This window comes from Bombyx mandarina, chromosome 25, assembly GCF_030267445.1.
Source record: "Bombyx mandarina strain Sakado chromosome 25, ASM3026744v2".
Taxonomy (NCBI): Eukaryota; Metazoa; Arthropoda; class Insecta; order Lepidoptera; family Bombycidae; genus Bombyx; species Bombyx mandarina.
In genome coordinates this window covers 9,088,993-9,116,810 of record NC_143231.1, presented here as the reverse complement: position 1 = coordinate 9,116,810, position 27,818 = coordinate 9,088,993, and the positions used below count along the sequence as shown (strand labels likewise).

General features: G+C 36.2%; 1 protein-coding gene and 1 long non-coding RNA gene across 6 annotated transcripts in view; both read right to left on the bottom strand.

Annotated features, from left to right (window-relative positions):
• The window catches only part of KrT95D (phosphofurin acidic cluster sorting protein KrT95D), a 112,280-nt gene that overhangs the window by 49,723 nt on the left and 34,739 nt on the right, over nucleotides 1-27,818 (bottom strand). The gene's annotated exons all lie outside the window — the stretch shown is intronic.
• On the bottom strand, nucleotides 673-27,818 carry LOC149499881 (uncharacterized). 2 transcript variants are annotated; one of them, XR_016325395.1, is made up of 2 exons: nucleotides 21,799-27,818; nucleotides 673-4,784 (listed from the first exon to the last, which is right to left on the bottom strand). It is a non-coding gene; the product is annotated as an uncharacterized LOC149499881 (long non-coding RNA). The 2 variants fall into 2 exon arrangements; XR_016325396.1 differs by lacking the exon at nucleotides 21,799-27,818 and adding an exon at nucleotides 20,733-20,908.

The window sequence follows — 27,818 nt, the reverse complement described above, 5'->3', positions numbered from 1 at the left end:
AATAATAATTTCTTGTCTTTCACGTTTCATTTCACACAAAAGGATATACTTTAAAAAAAAAAACGTAGATATGTATGTAGATAACGCAAAATGATAGATTTCCAACTAGAGATAAAAATGTCAATCATAAAAATACTATCAATGAGATAATTTTTACAATGACTAACTAACAACGAAATATTATTGTAACTCCTCGTACAAATGTCCCCTCAATTGCTCATTTTACTGTTCAAGCGCTAAAACGTGACGCGTCCAGAGCTTTATAAAAAACATAAAAATTAAATATTCAAACCGTAACATGAACAAAAACACAACATCTGTTTTTTGCCACCCATTAAACAATCGCGTATTTATTTACAACATACCGCTGCTTGATACCCGACATATATCATTATTACATTATTCATGATCGATTAAGTAAATTATATTATTAACAACTAGCGGCCCGCTCCGGCTCCGTTCGGGTCTTTAACAAAAATTTCAACGATATTTGAAGTTGTTTTATTTTTTTAAATAAAATAACACTTATTGCGGTGTAACTATAATAGTTAGACATACGCTGTCGCGATACTTTTTCTAAATAATAATGTGTTCTACAAAGTCGTAGCACATTATTTTATTCTATCATCAATAGTTTTCGCAGGTCACGCGATGTAAAGAATATTTTAGGTATTTTTTTTTACATTATTGGAGTTTTACTAAGGATCCCTAATTTTTTTTCAAAAAAGATTATAGCCTATGTCACTCGGGAATAGTGTAGCTTCCAAACAGTGAAAGAAATTTTCAAATCGATTCAGTAGTTTCGGAGGCTATTCAATACAAACAAACAAACAAATATTTCCTCTTTATAATGTTATATATATATAGTATAGATGAAAAACAATTAACATTTGAGATGCCGAATTTTTTATTGTATATATAAATAAACGTATAACTTATCCACCTAGTATTTGTAGCGGTCACATGATCCCAGACAAAGTTGGACATAAGAATGAGAATGCCTTCGCCGCAGTCTGAAAGCGCAGACTTAAATTTGAATTATTTTTGGCATAGGACTCTAACATTCCAACGCGTAAGTTTCTTCACGGATAAAATACGATAACATGACGAATAAGCAAGCTTTTTTTTATCCTTTCTGATACTCATAGACGAACACATACATTAATTAGTAATCATAAGTATGTAAGTTTAAACTATGAAATCGTACTTCCGAAAATGAGTTTATATTAAACAATTGTATTCGAAATATGAAAAGAAAATTTAACTCGTCTATACAGAGTGTGACTGTGAAAGAAAGAGAAAAAAGAAGGATCGATGCATTAGAAATGTGATGCTCCGTATATCTTGGACTGAGCACCGCACCAACGCCTCGATCCTAAAAGAACTAAATATCTCTCACAGGTTATCGTCAACAGTGCAATCCAGGATTCTTCGATATTTTGAACACGTATCGCGTCGGCCAGCAGAGTCTATCGAGAAACTTGTTGTTCAAGGTAGGGTCAATGGTAAGAGATCTCGAGGACGAATCCCCATGCGTTGGACTGATCAGGTGAAAGACCTTACTGAAACCCCACTTAACGAGTGTGTACGCCGGGCCTCGGTTCGCAAACTGTAGAAAACATCTGTTAAGGCTTTAATGAGCAAGAATCCCACATGACCACGACTGCTCTGCCAAGAGCAACCGATCATGATGATGATGATACTTGGTGGCAGCACTTTATGGATTGTAATTGAGTGTTCTCGCTGTGTAATAGAAGAGAATAAATAAGATTGTACTGTTTCTAATTAAATTGTTTTTCAACCAAAAACCAATTAACCAATAAATTGTATTGTTAAGTGGAAGTAAGTGGAGCGACCAAAGAGGTATCTTAATTTGATTTCAAACCTTTTTGTTAAAGACGTAAAACAAGATGAACATGATTTATTTATAAACTTTTTAAATCGATACAGAGGAATCGAAATAACTCGCAATAAGTCGCGTTATGTTCTTTTGTAGAATTACATAACATTTTCCTAGCAACGTACTTGTAAATTTATAACATCCAACGTTAACTTAGTAAAGAAAAATGAGGTAAATTTATGAAAGTCACTTACTTAGAAACCAGCACGAGTTTTCCCTTTTTATTACCGAGAAGGAAGCCACACAATAAATCATCTTAAAGCACTCTTCGAGTAAGCTTTTCTAGTTTCATCAATCAATGGAATCAAGTAGCGGTACTTGCCTTGGCGTTGTCCATGGACTTCCGGTCATTCCGTGCCGTGTGCACGTTTGGAAATAAAAAATCCACGAATCGGTGAAGTTATACAATATTTCAATGTGCTCAGTCGAATTAATTTTTTTTTATAAAACAAGTCAAGTACATAGGTACAGTTTGTTATCATTTTCATTCGCGCATACAATCATTTTTATGTACCAAACATACCATAACGATACCCATTGTCGATTGTTTTCAATCTTAATAGCTTCACGAAGACTAACCTTATATCAATAGTATTAACTGCCATAAAATACAGAAAGTGGAATGATGTACTTATAATAATAAGTAGCGGATTTCGATTTAGGTGAAAAGCCAAGATATTTAAAAAAAGCCACTAAACTGAATTCACTAACTTCACTTTGAGGTGTATACTCTACTCGGAAAGTAGCTTCAGATTCAAATATCAAAATATACATGATATAAATGACTCAGTGGTGTAAATTGGGAGAGGCTTATGTCCAGTAGTGGACGACTGTGGGCTGTTGATGATTATATAAATGATGTAAACAATAGAATCGCAAACAGGTTTGTTTTCTGTGCGCACGTTGTTCTACACGATATCTGAACAATTTTAGATATAGTATTTTATTCGGTATTCGCGAGTCGCGCTTTCGGTTTTCGTAGTCAGTGACGATACAGTTTTCATAGTCACTGACAATACAGTTTTCGTAGTCACTGACGATACAGTGTTCATAGTCACTGACGATGAAAACTGTAACGTATTCCAATCGTTGAAAATAATAAAATGACAATAAAATCACGCCAGCTCAAACCGTAAAAGTTGTTTCAGATTTCAATATCTTTTTATTGACGAGATTGAAGGTACTTATTTATTCCAGTTGATAACTTGGAAGTGACTTTGAAGTCCCATGAAGTGGTTATTGCTGGCACTTTAAGGAAGGCATCTGGAATACTACACAACTTACGACATGTGGTATTCAATGTAATTTTACGTTATATCACTTATTAACCGCGGCTTCGCCCACGTGCTCTAGGAGAAGTGACAATGTAGTTTCTCGTAAGAATTACCTGTTTTTTTCCGGGATAAAATATGGTCTATATTAATCGCTTGATCTATCTACAAATACTTTCAAAAAATGGATTTTGAAGAAACTTTACAATAATATAAACACGTCATTTCGGATCCTCCCGATCCACTAACTGTGCTTTTAGGTACCGCAAGCACCGGTCATCGTTCTAGTCGAACCCATCGCTTGCGACGAAGGGCTCAAAATAAATCCGTTGTTTCCTTTCGACGTAAAAAAAAGGACAAACACACACTTTCAAATTTTATAATATTAGTATGGAATTACGGAGTATCAATGTCACGATAGTCTGGAGCACATTAAACTGATATCAACTAAATTGACAAAATAATAAGATGACACGAAATGTTACACACGAATCGACTTAAGGCGGAAGACCATCAAATACTTGGATCCAATCCAGACATTTTATAACTAAGCACGGATGGATAGGGTTTTGGCACGAATGCTCATACACACACATCGGGTAACCAATATTTGAACAGGAGAAACACGTGCGACTTAGACAGAGACATATCGTTCTTGCTGTTAAAAGCTTAAAGTTGAATATCGTATGAAGACAACAATCGGGACATGTGTACATATATGAATGTGTGCCAAGCTCTTTGAGCATTTATTGTAATGATGACAGCTACGGTTTTATAATATGCATGTAACAATTACACTTATATTAGTCGTTTCGAACAATATGAGTAATATATCTTTTACTGAAACATAAATTTTATGAAATATACATATATTATGGAACTTAGTTTTTCATACAAAAGATACTACAATAACTTACAAAAGTTATTTTAAACCTTGTGTATAATAAAAAAATATATGTTTGCTATGACTAAAGTTAATCATCAAATAAATTTACGTAATTCGCTTTGAAGGACAAAATAGCCATTATTCCAAAGCAATAGAGTCCATGAAAAAATTTTTCAAGACTGCCGCGTTCACGTTATATCTCTATGGGCTCCAGGAAACTGTTTAAACTCAGACGAGTTGTGAGATTTTCTACCGTTTCAATGCAAGCAAAAATTATATTAAAATTTCGTGTTGACAAAACAAAATAACATAAACTGGTATGTACCACCATCCTGCCTGTAGCTACCGTGCAGCAGTTATACGTCTCAACCACTCAAGAGAAGGTAGACTGCTGCAGACTGCACGTAGACTACAAGGTAGACTAGCAGTAACAACAGTAGCTCACAATAATTCAAACAAGAAAAAAATTTAAAATGCTCATAATTCATTATTACCTACCATCATAATTTAATTTCGATATATTAAACACTATGGTAATGTTATACGAAATTTTATATTTCTTTCTTTATTTCTAGCATGTCCATGTATAAAATGCTTTTTTTTTTTGAGATGATATTATTATGATTAGCCCGAAGGACTGTCCATTAACCAGGATGGATGGGCAAACTCGAGGACTCTACCGGGATGGGAGTCAATTATTATGACCCACAGTACCTCACCGTCATACCTGAAAATAAATAAAAAATATATTAAAAAAATGAAACAATAATATCTAATAGAACTAATAGTACTTATACTACGGTTACCCTAGAAAGAAAAAACGTTCAAATCATATTTCATAAATATTATTTCATCTCTACTCATGGTTTTTAAAATGTAGGTACCATTCAAAGAAGACGTTGTCACTTTAAAAAATAAGATTTTTATTGTCATAAGCAAAATGCACACCAGTCCCTGAAACTTTATTAAAACTGATATTTAAATTATTAAATCCCTTGAAAACTGCTTCAAAGGGCAAGAATAATTGATGATTATTGGTAGTAGAGTTGTTTCTTTTCCAACTTTGTACAATCATTATTCATTTATTATGGTACCGGACCGGTGCAAATAACATTAGAATAAAGCAGTGTCTGCATAATGTTTCCAAAATGTAGTGCAATCAATAATCAGAAGTGTGTAAACGTCTGAAGAACATCTCGCTATCCCTCTCACACGTCCAGCCTAGCCGTAACGTCATAAATACGCTTTCTCTATATTATTGTGTTTGATAATCACTCAAGATCGGATTTTTTCCTCACTTATTTATAGACATGAATTTATTTTTTCTTAATTTCATACAATAACGTTTTTTTAAGTCAACTAATTTGAGACAATAGTCCTTAATATACCATCATCTGTAATTGGAATACCAATATTTATAGTAGAGATCTTCCATTCATATATTGAATTACTAGATTGCGAAATATTAAATACCGATATAAAAATCACAAGTGTTTATCACAAAACCCAAAGCCTACGTATCAAGTAGCTAAACATATTAATCTCGGTGAGTGGTGCCCTTTTTCACCCTCACGGGCCAGTCAACTCGAAACAGTGCTTCGCGATGTGTGAAATAATACACAAGAACAGACTCGACTTTTGTTTTGAATTTATATATTATTAGCTGACCCGGCAAACGTTGTTTTGCCATATATACAGGGTGGACAACCCTTATCACTTAGGGGTATGAAAAATAGATAGTAGCCGATTCTCAGACCTACTGAACATGCATATAAAATTTCATAAAAATCGGTCAAACCGTTTCAGAGGAGTATGGTAACTAACATTGTGACACGAGAATTTTATATATAAGATATGAAATGTATGTCAAAATGTATACAAGTAACACGACATTCATAATATTGTTTCTACTCGTATATTACTCGTAACTACAGATATTTTACATAAACAGCCTTTGTTGGTATGATAAGCCATGCCATGACAACCATGCCTATTTGTGAACGCGAACCAGCCGCTCGTTCTGGTCTCAAGTGTGGGATAGTCGCAATGATATTTATTATATACCACAGAATAGATTATTTATGTATTCCGTGATATATACATATATATTATGTATGTTCATACATTTCAGGCTATGATCTCATATACAATGGTGGGCAGTATTCACGTTATCATATCTATGAGCTTCGGTAACCACGTAATAGCAGTGGGCTGTCATTTTGTCTACTCTTCTACGCAAAAAAAAAAAGAATAATATGGCCGCAATGAAAGTGAAAGATTTTTTTCTTCATAAAATAATATTTCAATGTAATTTTCGTTTTGGCTGTACCTACCTGTCACGTGCGGCTTTTCATTTTCATTTTATTTTAATACAAAATTACCGAGGTCTTTTTTTTCCTTGAAATTCCTTTTGTAAACACTTACTGCTTAAATTACTCGAACATCGCTGCTCGTTTAAGAAGAAAAACAACTTGGGGAACATTTTTTATTCGCTGTCAAATAAAATATTTTGGATGAGTTCTGAAGAAAATATAAATTCAATTTCCGTGCAATCTATTTTGAAGATATTTTTATTACGGTCATAACATTAATAGAAGATGTTCTTTGATGTTCATGGATTATAGTCGTTGGCAAAGGTATGTCTAACATAAGATTAGATTTCAAATGATGGTCTGGTTTAGTATTAGTTCTAGTATTTAGTACTGTATTTATTTAGTATAACTTCTTCTGATCAACACGATTTATCAGTTGAGTGAGGATTAAACTTTTTTTAGATTTCCCATAGTATACCTATCAGAGGAAGGCGATCATCACCCTCTTCTTTTTCAAGAGTTCATTTAGCATGAGTTTTACGACGGCCGCCTGTTTGACGTCAACCCTCCTTGAGTTATATCTCCAGTGATATATTCATTGCAATGTGTCAAATGGGACTTACCCATTTTCTTTATTTGGTTTTTCTTTTACTTCATCCGTTTTATTAATCCGTTCTATGATTTTCATTATCATTTTAATTTACATTAATAATTAATTGATACATTACATTAACACATTTAGATTTTCAAATACTAAAAAGATAGAATTTCACATTTCGTTCACGTTTCGTTTTTCTGAATTCCGGTCCCCACCATCCATTGACATTGACCATACGCTGCTAATCTTAAAATATTCTCCTCGCTTGGTGAGTTACATCCCCTAGGCCATTTAAGAATCAGCATAATATTATCTTATATTCAAAATTTTTTTTCTACATTTCGTTTTTTTAATAAACCGGTTCAGAAATCTTATACCTTTAAACGAGCAATTCTTGTATATTAATATATATATATATAATCTGAATCTCGGAAACGGCTCCAACGATTTTCATAAAATTTAGTATACAGGGGATTTCGGGGGCGATACATCGATCTAGCTACGACTTATTTTCAGAAAATGTTGTTTTATTCGTGTTTTCAATAATCAACTCTTCCCGACATCTATTGGCGAATAATAATACTATTTTTCTTAATTGAGGGCAACTAACCAAGGTGGCGTTATCAAAAAAAAACCATCATCTAGTTATTATTAAACAATAACTTTAAACAAAGATTAGCGATCCCCAGACCCAAACAAATACATTTGAAATAGGCTTTAATGTTTAGGTTAATTTTCACGCAACCTAAGCCCCGAGTGCTTCAAACGATTCGATCCGACTGAAGCTCGAATAACCTTAGGCTAAATAACTTTGAATTTGACTTGGAAATCTGAGCAAGTTAAATTAATTTGTTCTCGAAACCGAAAGGAGTTCTATTTGTGGTAAGACTCTGATTACATTTTAGATTATTGGTGATTGTAAATTTTGAATAGCTATTTAAATAAGCTTTAATAAATATATTGAGTTAAATTACTGTATTAAATTTAAAATTATGTTTTACAATAAAGGCAATGTCGACATTTAAGATCTTTGATTGTTTTCATTTAAAATAACTGAGATTTATTTATTTATTTGTAGTATTGGTGAACACAACCGTTCTGGTATTAAGCGGCTACAACAGTCTAAAAAGACTACAATGAGAGTTCTCTATCTTGGACACATGAAGAAGACAACATCCTTTGTTTTAGAAATAAAGGTAAGAAATTTTATTAATGAGATTTGTGATATGAAATTTATATCGTTTTCTATTTTTAAAAAAAACTATGTACAATACCATACCATACCCAATACCAAATAAAGAAATCAATGTAAGTTTATGGCCAAAAATGGCCTAAATTTGTTAGTCTCTTACGATACATGTATTTCATGCACCTTGAACTAAAACGAATGATTACCGCGCGGCTGAAAAAAGCAGAACTATGTGACTACCGGATGCCAACACACAACACTATACCAGTGGCGTACTAGTATAGGACGAGGAAGGAAAATCAGATGAGGCAGAGTATGACAAGTTTTGGAAAAATTATGTACCACATGTTATGTACTTTGTGAGCGTCATGCCCTAGTAAGGACAAAGGTGAATAACTTTGACAATGGTTACCCGATTTAAGATGTCTATAGGCTCTTACATATGGAGAAGTAGAGGACAGGGAATTGTTAAAAAACGATCCCAAGGTATGTAGCGTCAAGCAATAATTTTTCTAGAGCTTTAGCTATTATTTTTCTAGCTTGTAGCAGTGGCTATTAATTGAATAATAAAATGAATATTGGTCAGATAACATTATCTTAATGACAAAATCATTAAAAAACTAATCACGGTGTGTATATTTGCACATCTCTGAACATGTCTGATTCAATTCAAAATAAATGTTAAATAGACGCATGCCATTCCGATCACGCTTTAGTATATGCGTGACCTTCGTAAGGGTACCGAGTAGGGCTGACTGACACTACGTAACATCAGTACCTACCTTTATATGCAATCTATCAAAACTTGAAATGTATTGCAAGAATCGATAGGCTTATCTTTTTGGAACGACATTTGTGAAAATTTAACTAAAATTGATGATCTGCAGCGTATGATGCGTGTGATGTGTATAAATCTCGTGTTATGTCCTCTCTTTACAAAGTCAAAAGTTATAACCCTATAAATTATCGGGCAAGCTGCGCAGCTTGGTTTCTGTAAAAGGATTTCTTTTGTCTTCACGCTCGATAACGTTTTCTGATTAAACTTTGTGAGTAACAACAGCTTCAGCAGTTCGATAAGTCGGGGTTAACGTAACTACTTACGTTCGTAATTCACGAGTTCGTATGATTTCTTTAACGAATTTTCAAGTTAAAAAAGATTTATCGACTCTTCGGATACGATCTTTTGGTTGAATTGCAGCTTCAAATAATTACAACACGTTCCCTTCCCTTCACGAGGTAGATATTTCGTTAAATAGCATTTTTTTTAAATCCATTTGCACGAATGATGCATCTCCATTTTTCTTTAAATTAATTCAAAAATCGTTCTGGTTTTTTTTGGCAATCAAACTAATTAAGCACTACACACCTGTAATTAGGCAGTTACCAAAATCCGAGCTATTGTGATAAAATGCGTAAAGAAAAAAGATTTATTTTTTATAACCTATTTATGCCCACACAAAGCGAATAACAAAACTGGACTCTAATAATTTATTTCCCAATCAAAACAACAGTATCATTTTATTCTTCGGACGTTTAACCATTAAATACGTGTGCGTGCTTATTTTGTACACAACCACAACGGTGGCGATATTCACTGGCCGTAACTAATGAGAGACAAAACCCCTCCCAATGTCAACCTCAAGTAAATGCGTAGAAACACATAACGAATGAATAGTTGGCGGGCCACAGCCCACTTAACAAATTAGTTTGACAAAAGATAAATTTCATGCGGCTCTGTCGTATCAGCTTCATTCACATTTTTGCTCTTGTATTTGCACTAGCACTATGTAGTACCATGTTGTAATTTCATGAGGCTTGCAAATCGGTCAACTGTATCGTCCACCCTAGAAATGTATTAAAACCTCTTTATACAGTATACACAATGGAACATCGAACTCCCGGCATCGACTTGTAATTTATGAAGCCATGTTTTCTATTTCCGTCGCCGGTACATCGGCCCTAGGTTCGAGTCGTGAATATTTAACGATCATGGCGTTTCATACAAATCATCTGAACGCTTCCTAGGAACTGAAATAGACGTTTCGTTCGTATTGTGACGTCCTGTTTATTTATTAGGCACAAGACATCGGTAAAACCAATATATTTTATAAACGACTTTTTCTTCAGGATTTATCTCCATTTTAACAGTCGTGGGCTACGTTTACTCAATAAACAAAAGCCCCGGCTTCTTCTCTGAGTGAGACTACAGTAAATATTTTTACAGTTGACTTATCATTGTACTTTGTCATAACGTTCTCAGCCTATTTAGTTCAGGAGCGCGTTTGTTCAAACTAGATTGAAAACGAATTTTTAGAGCTAGACCGCGATGTAGTTTAGCAAATTACCTAGACAGGAAGATCGCCTGGCTTCAATCTGTAGTAGTATATTGTCATATTTTAGCTACGAGAACTCCACGTCACGTAAAAAGGCACTTACTTTCTGAAGCCTATCGGATGTGGGCACGCTAGCATTTACTCTATCGGATGCCGATTACTTAACTCTACAGAGATTTGTGATCGAGGCCCCATCTAGAGGAATAAAAAGACCTATCACTTAAAGATTTTTTATTCTAGGTATCCTTTAATATGTAATCTATGCGTAATTACGCTATAATTTTTTTATTAAATTCTATTTAAATCTAACATATCTTTTATTTATTTTTATTGCTTATATGGATGGACGAGCTCACAGCCCACCTGGTGTTAAGTGGTTACTGGAGCCCATCTTGAGATATAAGTTCTAAGGTCTCAGTACAGTTACAACGGCTACCCCACTCTTCAAACCGAAACGCATTACTGCTTCACGACAGAAACAGGCGGGGCGGTGGTACCTACTCATGCGGACTCACAAGACGTCCTACCACCACTTCACTATGTGTTATAGTGGTCTACGTGGAACAGGTATAACTTCAAGTCAATAACCATACCAAGATAATCACAAGTCAATGGCCAATCCAATCCTCAAAGGTACGTAGTTCAACAAACACATGAACCGAGAAAAGTTATATCCAAAAATACGGTCGAGTTGTTTGTCGTAAGCCTTACCGGCATCGTAAACAAAGCCAACACACGGCAGGGAATTGTAAACATTAGGAATCTAGTGTGTAAGTAACCGTGTTTGGAGTGGTGTTACGTTTTTAGATATAACTAGAGGTCCCGCAGTAGTCGAAATTCGACTATAATTGGTATTGTAAGTTTGTACACTATTATGATTGTATTTTATACTTCTATAATCACAAATTTCGCCAAGACTGCACTATAAAAAATATTAATAAAGACAAACAATATTTAATCTATTCTCAATTTGACAACAGACGTCAAGAACAAAAGTTTGACAATAAATAGTATGCATGCGTGTGTGCGTCAAATACATGGTATGGTAGTGTGTGTAATGTTTTCTTTATTGATTTAATGTATCTTTTATGCATTATTTAAAAAAAAATATTAGCATTGTGCACTTCTTCTTTATATTCTCTATAAGTGTGGAAATTTTCATACTCCTCCGTCCGCGCAATTTTCGTAAAAAGGGATACAAAGTTTTAGCTTCACGTATTAATTAGATTTAATTACAGCTTTCGTTTACGCTTTTTGGTTGAAACGCTACAGACTTTAGTAGTAAAGGCGGCTTCTGTAATAGTTAGGGTTATGTAAATACTATTTATGACCTTTAACGTGTACGACTTTCAATAAACAGACGAACGGCTTCGGAGTTTTTTCACCTCTAAAATTTGGTAGACAAAGTCATTCGTCTTGCGTCTCATGTTTCAAATCCAAGAGTCTTGTAATTACTGTTTTATGTTTTAGCTTGAGCTGAAGTAGACTTGACATATGCTTCCACTGATCCTAATCAGTGGGAATCTTAGCTTAACATGAGGATACGATGAATACCAAAAGATGATAGGATGGTATTAGCTAGACTCCAAGGCAACCTGACGCCGGTCGCCTTGCATAAACACAAATCTTTAGAATTTCCTCAACTTCCTCATTAATAATCGGACATCTTACCGCAAATCTGTCAATAAAAAACAATCATTGAAGCACTCTGCGTCAAAGCAATACTGTTTATTTATATATATAAGAAATATGGAAAATACCTAAACCCTAACAATGATTTCATGAAATCACCTCAGCTCAGTCTACCGAGCAATACCAAGATCTGTAGGAAATATCGGGCTTTTCGAACGTATATAATAATCATCGGTAGACTTTCGAGACTTATTTCATCAGCGGCGAAGTAAAACTGCCAAAATGACGCACGACTTTCATAAATTTTCTATGGAACCTTCATAACTGGTGTACCAGAAATAAAAACGATCAATCGATACCTACCTCAATTACAGTTACAAATGTTGGAACACAGATCCCATTGATAGATTAACATGTCCATTTCCTTGGTGCTTTGTTATTATGGTTTTAATAATAAGCAGCCTATACTTAGTCGCTGTTTTTAAAGAAGAAGCGAAAGAAATGCAATCAAAATATCCGATTCTCCCATTAATCCCATTCTTACGGATCGTTTGGAACCTCTAGGTCTGCGGAGGGACTTCGGTTCCCTCTGTATTCTGTACCGTATATTCCATGGGAAGTGCTCTGAGGAATTGTTTGAGATGATACCGACATCTCGCTTTTACCATCGCACCGCCCGCCACCGGAGTAGAGTTCATCCATACTACCTGGAGCCACTACGTTCATCCACAGTGCGTTTCTAGAGATCTTTTTTGCCACGTACCATCCGGCTATGGAATGAGCTCCCCTCCACGGTGTTTCCCGAGCGCTATGACATATCCTTCTTCAAACGAGGCTTGTGGAGAGTATTAAACGGTAGGCAGCGGCTTGGCTCTGCCCCTGGCATTGCTGACGTCCATGAGCGACGGTAACCACTCACCATCAAGTGGGCCGTATCATCGTCTGCCTATAGGGCAATAAAAAAAAAACCGTATAATTTAGTATTGCATGTTGAAGCTGATAAGATTTTGCCGAAAATTAATACTTTATACCTAAATCTTGTCCTTTTCGAAAACAACCCAAAGACCTTCACCTTAAAACATAGTAAGTACATCAAACGTTGATGGCATTTCTGAACTTTCCTAAGGTCAATGAAGTCCCACACAATGGGTTCGCTGTGAGCTGAAAAAATATTTTTGATTTTTGCAAACTTTGAGGTTAAACTGTTATTTACTTAGACAAAAATAGTCATGCAAATAAAAATGCAAGTAAAATAAAGTAACGTAAGCGTAACGATACAGAAGACATTGTATTTCATTACCAAGAGAAACAAGATTCAAAAGGCCAGATGACCTCGTCAAATCGATCTTATGGCGAAAGATTTCGAGGAAGACTAGTCCGGATATAAAACGGGAGCAAGATCGATCCGTGACATCCCTGGGACATACGAGCCTTGACAATGAAGTTCATAAGATCTCTTTTAAAAATCTGTGAACCGAATTTTATTTCGCATTATTATTATCTACTATGCTCAAAATTTTAAACAGTTTTCATAAATTGTATAACGATGATACCAAATTTTCGGCCATATAGCTAATAAACGGACTAGATGAAATAAGAAAAGTTTAGTCACGGCTCAACATGTCTAAAGTGGCGAGGCATCGTAAGCGCAGAGACAGATACCGAAAACCAAAATACGATGAAACAGCACACCGCTCTGAAGAAAAAACCGTTCAAAAAACCTCGAAACTAGTTCCTGTGCGTGTTACGTATGAACAGCCTTTATTGCATTAGTTAGAAGTAGCTCCCAATCTTCATTTACTTTTCATTAACTATCGTATCGTAAACAATCAAATTCAATCCTTTTAGAACACGCCGTACGTTCAGAATAAAGATCAGCATATAAATCCCATACAATCTGAAATTTATTGACTAAACGATAAATACTATCATAATAGATCCTATTTCTTTATTCTTTATTATGTTTATTTTAAACGTCTATGTGTGTGAAGCGAAAGCAAAATATTGATGTTTGACTATAGAAGTTTCACTATACAAGTAGTCTAGACAAGTATATTACGGATGTATTCAAATAGCATTTCTATTTACTGTTATTTAGTATAGATGAGTCGACTATTATCAAAGCCGGCAATCTGACTTTTGGACAATTATTGGTAAATCAGAAAAACGAATTATTGACTTTGTATTCCATTGGCAGTCACAAAACTCTTCGGAACGACATCTTAGATAAATAACAGGTTAACTATTAACCTTTATTTAATGCAGGTTTTGAACCGTATTCTTTGAAGGAGACGATTATATTCAAATCAATCTGTATTGACATATCAATAACATTTTTTTGTCCAAATGCACAGATTGCCACCTTTGATAATAGACGACTCAGATACAAGAATTATATTTAAAAATAAGTACAATGAATGTTGTCTTTGAAAATTATCAAAGCAGGTCACCCTATAATTTTAGAGTCGTAATAATGCTTGTACACAGGAATTATATTACGTAAAGCTTTCAGACCTCCGATTAGAGTACCTACTGGTGAAAAAGCTTCGCCTTTAACACAAAGAGCCAATAAAAGCTAACGAGCTTGAACTTGACATACACGTAAGGGCGAGGTAACAGCGAGTGCTAATATCGAATAGCCACGCCATGCAACTGCGATAAAGCTTCGAAGTACGCCATGCAATTGCGATAAAGCTTCGAAGTACACAACATTAAAACGCAACACGTTATCGAAAAGTTTAAAGTTCTCGGCCTTTACGAGATTAAACATGCGGTTATATATTTATAAACTTAAATGTCAAGGACAAGTCTATAGAAATTCCAGTTATCCATAGTGCACACCGTAAGCTCGCACACTTTTGAATGCGACGTGAAGATCAATTGAAAGCAATTCTAAATCTAATCTTGGGGCAGCCGTTGTAACTTGTGAAGTCGTCGTGGCCTAAAGGATAAGACGTCCGGTGCATTCGTGTTGAAGCGATGCACCGGTGTTCGAATCCCGCAGGCGGGTACCAATTTTTCTAATGAAATACGTACTCAACAAATGTTCACGATTGATTTCCACGGTGAAGGAATAACATCGTGTAATAAAAACCAAACCCGCAAAATTATAATTTGCGTAATCACTGGTGGTAGGACCTCTTGTGAGTCCGCACGGGTAGGTACCACCACCCCGCCTATTTCCGCCGTGAAGCAGTAATGCGTTTCGGTTCGAAGGGTGGGGTAGCCGTTGTAACTATACTGAGACCTTAGAACTTATATCTCGAGGTGGGTGGCGCATTTACGTTGTAGATGTCTATGGGCTCCAGTAACCACTTAACACCAGGTGGGCTGTGAGCTCGTCCATCCATCTAAGCAATAAAAAAAAATAAAAAAAACTTATACTGAGACATTGGAACTTATATCTCAAGGTGGTTGGTGCATTTACGTTGTAGATGTCTATGGGTTCCAGTAACTTCTTAACACTTGGGCTGTGAGATCGTCCACCGATATTAGACAAAAAAAAGAAGAAAAAAAATTGATTGAAGTGATTCTGTAAGTTGCTAAGAAAGATAGCCATTTCTAATCATGAAGCACAGGATGATCCGTGTAACTTTAGCTTGCAGAGCAGTTCTATAGCCATTAAGGAAATGTTTTTGTCTACAAAAATAAACAAATGCTGAAGGAGGACATCGGGAATGTATTTTATTCGACGGAAAGAAACACAAGGCAGTTATTTTCGTAAGGGAATTACGTTCAGTCGTTCCAATACGCAAGGTAATTTTCTCGAAAGGTTTCTGAGTAAATATGGGGTGCGTCATGTAATGCCCTAAGTCACAGTAAATCATAAAATAAATACGTATGACGAAATTTTCAAAAGACAAATCTACCAGATTTAGTTGAATATCGTCATCACATGTAATTTCATCCTCCTCTTTTACTACGTAAATAGTTTTTAAATTGTTCATTTTTAGAATATTATTTGTAAGATTTTCATAAGAGTTTATGAAAAATAATCGAATTTTCTTAATGCACTCTGTGGTCGGTCTCCATCAAGATGACTTGAGAATAACACAATGTAGTCCTTAACACTGAATTCCTTCAATGCAACCTATAAACGAATGATCCGAGAAAGTCAGTATATAAAGACGGTAATTCTTATAAAAAAAAAAGTCCCCTATAGTAGACTTATTTATCTATCTACTAGGTATAAAAATAGTCAAATGAAAATGCGAGCAGCAAATAAACCGATGGTTGGATGAGAACGAGGGCTGCACAATTACGCGGTCAAGTGCACTCAGCCACACTGCATTAGTACAAACATAAATGTTAGGAATTTTAATGAACTGAAACCCGAGAGAATCCAGGTCACACGATCCAGCTAAAAAGTTTTATTACGAGCCGTGGATATTTGAATATACTTGTAATACTCTTACCGGTGGTAGGAGCTCTTGTGAGTCCGCATCACCCTACCTATTTCTGCCGTGAAGCAGTAATGCGTTTCAGTTTGAAGGGTGGGGCAGCCGTTGTAACTATACTGAGACTTCAGAACTTATATCTCAAGGTGTGTGACGCATTTACGTTGTAGATGTCTATGTGCTCCAGTAACCACTTAACACCAGGTGGGCTGTGAGCTCGTCCACCCATCTAAGCGCTAAAAATAATAATAATTATAGCAACCGAAAGGACATAATAACATTCGATATTTTTGGTTACAACGTGTGCCCAACTTTTACAATATTTTTTACAATATCCGGCTTGAGCAGGTAACAGCTGGATAAGAGAAGCCGAGGATCGCACTCAGAGGTTTGCAATCAGAGAGGTTATCTATCCTATCATTGGATTGCTATAGGCTGTTGATGATGATGATAATCACTTGAGCTGACGTACAGATTATAGTTCTGTCGGTCGCTCACATTTCTTATAGATCTACAACGGCAAATACAATTACGGCACTCCTGTAAGTGGCTAACGAAGCTCCTTACGTCACAACGTGAAAGCCTCCACCCACCTTGAGATATGACTCCGACCATTCAAACTATGAAACACGACTGCTTCGCGTGTGACAGATAGACAGTGTAGATTTTTTATTATTATATAATAAAATTCATACTATCGGGGATCGAAAATTCAAAAACAAAGTTGTTATTTTTTGCATACTTGTTACATTCCATATCAAAACGCGCAAAAAAAAGTGTATGTTTAAATTTTTATTAAATTTCAACAGATTTATCTCAATAATTGAATAAAAACCTCGAGAAGACAACGCGTTTTAATTAATAGAACGATGGAGGGTAGGGAAATCGTATAACGGGCCCCTAACAAGATGAGCCTCAAAAAGTATTCAGGAGCTTACAACAAACTCAAATATATTCAGACTAAATCGAATCAGGCTTCGTCAACATTTTTTTCGCGCGACAAAAGTGATTTTCGCCCTACCATTAACGAGATTCCGAACGCAGACACCTAAATTGTCATGAATTGTCTTTTATCCGTGAAAGGGACGGAACGAAACGGGAACGATTTACAAAGCCAGTAATTAATTAAATGTACATTACAATGATTAGGTTTTTTTGGTTACATGGGTGGACAAGCTCACGAAACACCCGGTATTAAGTAGTTACAGTAGACATTAACAACGAAAATGCCGCTACCCATCTTATGCTACCTTTTATGATACAATGCCTTTCAAACTGAAACGAATTACTGCTCCACGGCAGAAATGGGCAGGGTGGTGGTACCTACCTGTGTTCGCCGATAAGACTAGTGATAGGACCTCTTGTGAGTCCGCGCGGGTAGGTACCACCACCCTGCCTATTTCTGCCGTGAAATAGTAATGCGTTTCGGTTTGAAGGGTAGGGCAGCCGTTGTAACTATACTGAGACCTTAGAACTTATATCTCAAGGTGGGTGGCGCATTTACGTTGTAGATGTCTATGGGCTCCAGTAACCCTTAACACAAGGTGGGCTGTGAGCTCGTCCACCCATCTAAGCGCCTTGCCACCAATAATTACGCAAATCTATTTTTTGTCGTGTTTGATTATTATGATACGATGTTATTATTTCATCGTGGAAGTAATTCGCGAACACGCGTTAAGTACGTATTTAATTAGAAGAAATGTTCATTTAACAAGCTTAGGGCTCGATCGAGGGCTCGGCTATAAAATAGCACTTTATAGCGACTAACTAATAAACATTCACCCGCACGGCTGCATGTTTATTATATGACTAGCGACCCGCCCTCGCTTCGCTTCGGAAACATTAAAACACAGATGAAACCAAAAAAATAAAATAAAAATTTTTTTTTAAAAAGTAGCCTATGTTCATCAGGGACAATGTCGGCTTCTAATGGAAAAAGAATTTTTCAAATCGGTCCAGTAGTTTCGGAGCCTATTCGAAACAAACAAACAAACAAATCTTTCCTCTTTATAATATTAGTATAGATATAGAAGTATAGATATAGATATATTTACAACGCCACCTGCACTTTATTAATGCAAAACAAACTAATAATGTATTACAGACAGGTGTGCTGCTTTTAAATTAATTCACCGAAAACATGTAACTCAAACTTATTTCTCTTATCAATGTTATCCCGTTTTTAAGTTTGGCTGGGTCCAATTAACCTGGTTTACAGCGTTTTGTTCTTCTTTTTTTTTAAATCGATTAAGGTAAATACAGAGCAGACATGCGGTAAATAGAGCTAAATTTGTTTTCGCAACGTAAAGGTTTTGCCAAACTTTTAAAGGCTGTAGTAGACACTCGTTAACTGTTTTAGTACAGCAATAATGATGTTCTAAGGCAGTTTAAGGCCGACGTTTTTTTTTAAAGATTATTCTTACCTTATTAATGGCATTTGATAATATAAGCTATTAACGTTTTAATTAAAACTATTTTCACGGTTTAATCTTAGCGTTAATTATTTCCATTTTAATACATCCGACGTTTGGAATACTTTTTAGTTCTTTTGAATGACGAAGTTGGTATTCGTCGATAATTTAATGTTGTACTAACTACCCTCCAATTAGTAATTAAATATTAAAATATTTCTGATGTCAGTTATGTAATTATTATTAATTAATGTTCCTTATCTTTTCGTGGGTCTTATTATAATGGTGTAAGTTTGTTTTGATTTGTTTTACCCATATCTATCGTATCGTTTGAATATGTCCTACTGTTTATTGCTCAAGTAAAGAAATTTAAAGCTGTATAGATTATGTATAGATGTAATGCGAAATTCTTTTGCCCATATATTAATATTAACTTCACGCATATGTAATTAAGATTGGTGCGAAATTAGAAATAGTCAAAATGTTGCGAGAAGGAATACAAGGCCAACCAATAAACTAGCATTGATTTTATATAAAACTAGTGAAATCCAGGCACGCATCGATAGACTGATTGTATGAAGAACACCCATTTGTTAAACCACGCCCTGCCTATGGCTCGTCAATGGTACTATGATATACTTTTTTTTTCCTATGCTGATAGCCTTGAGAGGCTATTTCAGCTTCACCCTAATGTGTAGGTGAGCTAACGGGGCTCAAACCGGAGTGGTGCTAACACTGGCCCTAGCAAGAGCAGTGCTAGGCAGAATCTACAACTGGATCGAAAACGCGAACCACTGAGAAGATCCAGCGAGAAATTCAGTGGGCTAATGATTTACTAAGAAACACCTTAACTAAAAGCTCAACCTAGCAACTATACAAACCGATAATCGAATAATAAAATACGCATTTGTCACAAACATTGGCCGAAGTTTAAACTATATAAGGCGGCATTATCAGTACCTGATGTTTACTCATCGACATCGATTGACAAGGTCCTCTAACACAGTGAACCGAATCATAACTTATTCATGTACATAATATTATTATGTCCTTTGTGGCTGCACATTGGATCTTCTTTGTGCGATCGGTGATGCCGCAGATGTCTGGTATGCGCACGCCACTGACTCACGAAACGCAAACAGAATGCTAAACAGACGGAAACTTTTACTTATTGGAGAATCGCTAGTAATTTCTACACGGAAGCGAGACAGCGGAGGAGCATGTAGGTATTACTGATTCGTCAGGGGTTTTACGGAGGTTCCTTATTGTTCATTCGACGTGTTACATAGAATTAAAGATCCGGACAATGACCATACAAACATGTTTGCCCGATTTAATCCACGATCTTCTAAGACTGTCATGGATCTTAATGCGCGTCCGTTTTTTCATATTTTTAAACTCCCTCATTGGTATTTAAGAATATAGTTCTATCTAAAAAAATTGCAGCATATCCTTCGTATCCACTGCTATCATTAATTATGAAACAGCTTTTATTAAAATCCATTTAAATTAAATACTCTAGCTCATTTAACTTCGCTTTCAATTTGTGAATTCGGTTGAGAATAATAATATGATCTTGAAACGTTCTCGAGAATAAGTATTAAAACTTTTTTACTTTCGTCCATTGTCAGAATTTTGGGCGTCCATTGAAAAACGTAAGGACGGTCAATTAGGATTAGGTATTGTCCGGCAAAAGGTCATGGGAATCAATACAGGCGTTATTGAAGATAACCATCGAGCGATTATACCATTTTACTGTGCAGTAAGTTAATAATATTATTGTAATGTAATAATTTAATTTACACTAAATTATCTGATCATGTAGAAAGAACTCTTGATTTTCCAGAACATTCTATGGAACGTCCAACTCGCGTCACGCTTCAGCAACCTGTAGCCGATATTGTGGATGCTATAGTCGTACTACACAACTATTAACACATCATTACGGATCCTCCCGATCCATTAACGGCGCTTTTAGGTACCACCGGTTGAATCCGTCGCTTACGACGAAGGGCTCGACGAGCGAATTAACCCATAGACACAGCCCACTGAGTTTCTCGCCGGATCTTCTCAGTCGGTCGCGTTTCCGATCCGGTGGTAGATTCTGCGAAGCACTCCTCTTGCTAGGGCCAGTGCTAGCAACACTACGGTTTGAGCTGCGTGAGCTCACCTACATGTTAGAGCGAAGCTGAAATAGCCTCTCAAGGCTATCAGCATAGACAGGATAAAAAAAAACGACTGTTTAAATAAGTAAAATTGAAGTGTCTGTTTGCAATGTCAAAGTGTCAACTTTGCCTATTCATCTGTTTGTAACGATTGTGACAGAATTTCCCGGGCAGACAACTGATCTTAATGAATAACTACATTTAAAAATCGTATTAATAATTACTCGAAAATCCGATTAAAATGGCAAAGAATTATTTATATTAAAATCCAAAAAACCAAAGCGAGGTAGAGTTTAGACAGCATTGATTATAGAGTGTAGTAGTTGAGTAATTAGTAAGCTTTGACCATGAGTTCCATCTTTTTTTTGTCCTACCTATGCTGATAGCTTTGAGAAGCTATTTCAACGTAACCTTAACTAGTAGGTGAGCAAGAGCCGTGCTTCGCAGAATCTACCACCGGATCGGAACGCGACCCACTGAGAAGACCCGGCGAGAAACTCAGTGGGCTGTGTCTGTGGGTTAAAGACTTCATCTAGTGTTTAGAGACTGTTATAAGTTTCTAGGCATGGTGGAAGGTTGAAGATACTGTCGAGATCCACAGTAACATACAATTCGATTTATTTTGGAAGCTGTTATAATAAATAACAAAAGCAAGTGCTAAAACAAAACACTATTAGAAATTGCGCATTTACCCTAGTACTTACCCCCACGTGCTTTATACCCACGTTGAAATACAACTAACTATAACACAAAATCCGATACTTAAAACCAATATCCATTCTAATCAAAACACAGACGCGAACACACATCCAGCGTCTACGTACATGTGATCTAATTCTCACGCTCCTCGTCCACAAATTAACCTATCCAGTACGTGAAACGAACTGTTATATAATCTAGCTTAAGACTATTCAAATGGTTTTGCATCCTTTCGTATAATTCTTAGATACATTGGCGCTGTTCAGTTCATTGAAAGACTGTGAATAAATTTATCTCTTGATATCTCAGCGAAGACTTACTTTTGTGAATAATTCAATCAATCATTTTTTGCAACATAGACAGCATAACGGTCCCGTTTTAGTTTTGGATAGCAAAACAACGTCTCGCATAATATTCACGAATGATCAGCTTTGTTCATGAATATCACTAATAGTAGCTGTGTACTACTTATCAATGTTTTCTAGAATATTAAATTATTTTGCAATATATCGTAAAATTTTAACTTTAAAATTTAAATTTCATCCGGTAGAACAACCGTTATTATAACACAATAAAATTTCAGCCTCGCGTCTCAGAGTCGGTGGCATTTTATGACTATGGGCTGCGGAAACCGCAGTATACAACTGTAGGTGAGCTGTGAACTCAATTGCGACCTACACTAAAAAAAAATACTTAAGAAAATTTGTGTTTTCCTGTGACTTGCCTACGTTCGTTAAAATTGCATAAAAATAAATAATGGCCCCGCTACACACGAATTAATTGGGAAATTGTACTGAAATTACCTTACAATCATTATATTACTTGTAATTTATTTTTTATAAAAAATAATTTATATCATGCTTCTCACCCTCACAAGGATAAAATATAATTCCAATTTACACATACATTTATTTCTAACCATAAACAGATACATGAAATTTCGTGACTGTTACTTTGAAAAAGACTTAAACAAGATAATAATATGATCCCTGTGTTAAGGGTTCAATTTCCAACAATTCTTCTGACATTACATTGTCTGATACTGACATTAAATTACTGCCAAAATAAGTATAAAGTTCATAAACACAGCGCGGTTTGGGCTCTGCATTGATGAATTAGTTATTCAGTCAGAACAATAGCTTACTTACAATAACATTACTTTAATAAAATTATAAAACCTATTGGAACTACCAACAGTTGTACCTAGCGCGAGACGGTCCTAGCTTTTCTTTAAATAAATACGTACTTAACATAACATATTCACGAACGGCTTCCACGTTAAAATAATAACAATCATATTTTATTAAATAATCAAAACCGCAAACATTATATATTTGCGTAATTGCTGGTAATAGGGCATATAGCAAGCAATCACTTGAGCCGTTCTACGACACAACTGAGTCTCCGACCTCATGTCTATAGGTAAATGACGTCATTCAGAGTGGTGATGTCTATGACCTCCGATAGCCACAAACAACAAGGGCACTCGTTAAAAAAAAAAGTGATATATCGGAAACGCACGTTTAAAACTATAAAGGTCAAAGAAACAATACGACGACCTCTCTACCTCTTCAATTGGTTACCTCAAAACACACTAACTATTTTCAACGATCGGGTTAGTCATACGAACGGTTTTAACTATTCGAATATTTTAGTCGATTCAAATAAAAATGTTAACAGGCTAGTTACCGAATGCCAAGTCTGTTATTCACATCTCTGTAAAATGCAATTGAGGAGCTATTCCGAGTTCACGCGTGACTCACGATGTAATTTTGAGCACATCCATCCTTATTATATATAGGATAATTAGTTCGGGTCAATTTGTTGGTGAATACCAATATTTATTTAGTTTTATACATTGGAATTATATCTCTGAAGGATAAAATTTGAGAGATTTTTTTTCAATTTCAATTTGATTTTTGGAGATTATTCGACAGAGAACTAAAGTCATCGACATAGCTCAAAGAGTCAGCAAGCTGAAGTGGCAGTGGGCTGGCCATATATGCCGTAGGACTGACGATCGCTGGAACAGACGGGTTCTCGAGTGGAGACCGTGCAGCGGAAGACGTAACGTGGGACGCCCCCTGGCTAGATGGTGCGATGACCTCCGCACGGTGGCCGGCAAGAAGTGGATGAGAGCCGCAGACTGGGCTCAGTGGTGTAGATTGGGAGAGGCCTATGTCCAGCAGTGGACGACTGTGGGCTGTTGATGATGATGATGATGATACATTGTTGTAATGAGGAATCGATAATGCATGGCAGAACCTCAATAGGTCGTCTGCCCTCCTTGCGGGAGGCCTACCCACGCTACGTCTTTCGGTTTAATACAATAACACCACATGATTTATTACGTAAACACCTTCAACAACACACCACAACAAGCAGACCCGTTAAATCAAAACCAATATTAGTCGGGAAAGACAAACAAAAATAAACCGAAAACTAATTAATTCCGATCGCAATCAAAACGCCCACAGCAATTAACCGAGCACCGATCATCGGTAAATCTTATTGACGGTCTTGGCACGGTATCGAAATAAATTTCTTATCACATTAGACGAAACGGAAGTTAAAACTACACTGTGTGCTTTTCATTTGTTTGTTTCAAGATTTTCAACGACTCCAAACCGTATAAGATAAAATTAAAACTTAATAAATCTACCTAACCCTTCGTAATATAAATCATCCAATCACCACGTTACCGAAATACCGTTTTTCATTCTCACGAACGAGTCTGTGCGTTGTTTTACGAGGCATAAAAGCAGTCTTCACTCCGACATTGTTTAAAATATTTAAATGACTTTATTGTGTACTAAATGTCAATCCGAATTGAGGGTTCACGGTAGAATTTTATCTGATTGTATTATAAATAAATTCATATGACGACGGGAGGCAACGAAGAAAGAAGAATGATTTCAAACGTTTGGAATTAGGAATTGTAATATGTTTTTTTTGCGTATCTATGCTAGTAATCTCGACGGATTATACAGGTTTCAACAAACATGTAGGCGAGCTGAAAGAGCCCAGACTGCCGAATTTGTTAACACTAGCCCTAGCAAGGGTAGTTCTTCGCTGAATCTACGACAGAATCGGAATCGCGACCCAATGAGAAGATTCGGTGAGAAATTCAGTGGGCTACAAATTTGGGACGTATCTACTGCATTTTTTTGTAATACTCACTTGTCAAGTGTTTCTATGTTAGCACGCATATCATTTTAAAGCTGGGTCAAGGAATAGGTTTTTTTTGTGGTAAGTTTAATAGTTTTTATTTTTTATTTTGGTACGCATGTTTTAGACTCATGACATCCTTGATGTTCAGCGGCTATCAGTATAGCGGGATCAGCTCATAAGCAATGCTTGCATAACTGAGGAACTGGGGAAGCATACCTAAAGTAACGTAAGTATAAAATATAACGAGGATATTAATAGTTTTTTTTTGCTAATTGTCGTCATCCATGGACATCGACACCTTCAAACTGAGTCTGAGCTCCTCGACGTGTCCTTGTGACGCCGGAAAGACTTCTAACAACAGCCTACTCCAATAAAAAGACTTGAGGAAGAACAAGAAGCATAGCCAAGTTACGGTTTTCGTTATTATGTAAAACTATTGGGAGCTTTTAACAGTGGCCTGACGAGAGTGGTCTAAAATGTTACATAAGTGTTTCGATATAGGCTCAATTGCCAAGCTTTTGGCATTTGTCGTGTATGATATGAAACTTGATTTGAAATCGCTATCCATGGTTTATCAAAAAACCCATTGAGACCGGTAACAGCTGGTTTACACCATTAATGTAGAATAGGGATCGCACCCCAAAAAATAAAACTTCAACTGTTCCAAAATCTTCTATTATAATAATAATTAATAATGAACACTTTTATTACGTCTTGCTCACTTTTCAACCGTCTTCGCCATATTCCTTTTCTCTGTCATTCTGTCTGTCATTCTATTCTCCCTTTCTTTCCGTTTTCTCTCACTCACATCTTAACGCTCCGTTCCATTCTCTTATCATACGTTCCGTTCTTACCAATCCTGCATTAATAAAAGCATAAATAACACTGCAAACAATCATAGACGTAAAATAAGACAGGTGTTAATTAAGGAACACTTCACGGCGATACGCGGTACCGCTCTGTTAATCCCCTAATAGCCAAGATCGGCGTTTCAAGGGCGTTACACAAAGGAACTCGTAAAGAATTTGCATAATAAATAAAATTACGACTACAAAATACGTAAGCAGCATCTGCTTATTATAACTACTGAATTTATTAATTTTATATTCAGATAACGTATTGTTATTGTTTACATTGTTTTAGAATAATAACGACATTAAAATTGTATTTTCTGCGGTTATCGCGAATCTTGAACATAATCAAAAATACTTTGCGTCGAAAGATAGACGGTAGTTAGCATAATATTCAAATGTCGACGAAAGAACACCTTAGTCGTCCGTGACCACGAAAACTGTAGAGCATTCGAAACGCCGGAAATAACATAATGACAATAAAAAACGCGAGATTAAACCGTAAAAATAGTTTTAATAAAAGGTAATATGTCAAGGATTATTTGTTTGTAAGGTCGAGTTTATACGATCGAGGCACGCTAACCCTCTTGACCTAAAGTGTATTAACATTTTTTTAAGACATGAACTGATAAATTATCACACATACATATATATATTTTGACGATTGAACGAGCTCACCACCAACTTGGTGTTCGGTGGTTGCCGGAGCCCGTATAAGCTATCATAATGGGAAAATAGCCATCTTGAGACATGTGGTTTAAGTCTCAATAATACTATTACGGCTACCTCAAAATTTCCAACCGCGATGTCTACCTGTGTAGGCTCAGAAGACACCACCAAGATGCATTCACGAAACAGCTGCCCTTGAGTTGTTAGATCTTCTCCAGAGGCTCTCGGGCAGCTGTTACCAAATTCCCATCCCTCCTGACAGAGCCCGTGCTCAACTATGTGTTCTGGTGAAACTAAAAAGGCCTCCGAACCACGAGTACTTTAAAAAAAAAACGTAGGCACATATGTGTTATACATTTGCTGATAGTAGTGCAGATAGCATGTATGGACCAGGATGAGGTTATTCAATCCCGATTTTGCAGGATAGCCATCGGAGCACCATGGTTCTTCAGGAACCTGGATCTCCATGATGACCTGGAACTCGACTCAGTCAGTAAGTATCTACAGTCGGCATTATTGCGCCACTTTGAGAAGGCGGCACGACATGAGAATCCTCCTGTCGTGGCCGCTGGAAAGTACATACCCGATTCTGTAGACCGAATGGTAAATAGTCGACGTCGCCCAAAACACGTCATTACGGACCCTCCCGATCCTTTAACGGTGCTTTTAGGTACCACAAGCACCGGTGACCGTCCTCGTCGAACCCGTCGCTTGCGATACGTCGCACGACGTCGGCTCGACAAGCGAATTAACCCATAGACACAGCCCGCTGAGATTCTCGCCGGATCTTCTCAGTGGGTCGCGTTTCCGATCCGGTGATAGATTCTGCGAAGCACTACTCTTGCTAGGGTCATTGTTAGCGTCACTCCGGTTTGAGCCCCGTGAGCTAGTTAAGGTTACGCTGAAATAGCCTCTCAAGGTTATCAGCTCAGGTAGGAGAAAAAAATAAAGACCACGATGTAAGTTTTTTCCAAATACATATTATTAAAATGCAATTGAGATTTCGAACTGGCAACTCAACGCGAACGGCAGCACCCACGATATGTTTACTTATGATTCAATCTGAATCAAATTATAAAACAATTTCAATATAAATGCGAATGTAATTGAAAATTCCAGTTCTACGAAGTCTCAAGTATTTTCCACTAATACGAGTAGTAATGCGTTCTAATGAATTAGTTTGACAAGCTGTAAACTAATTAATATTCGCGTGATTAATAATTGCGTTAAATTAATTGCGTTATCGTGCGACTTATACGAATGCGTTGTTTTACATACGGCTCGTCTCGTAAAACATAAGGGCTCGATTTATTTATGTTTAAAAAAATAATATT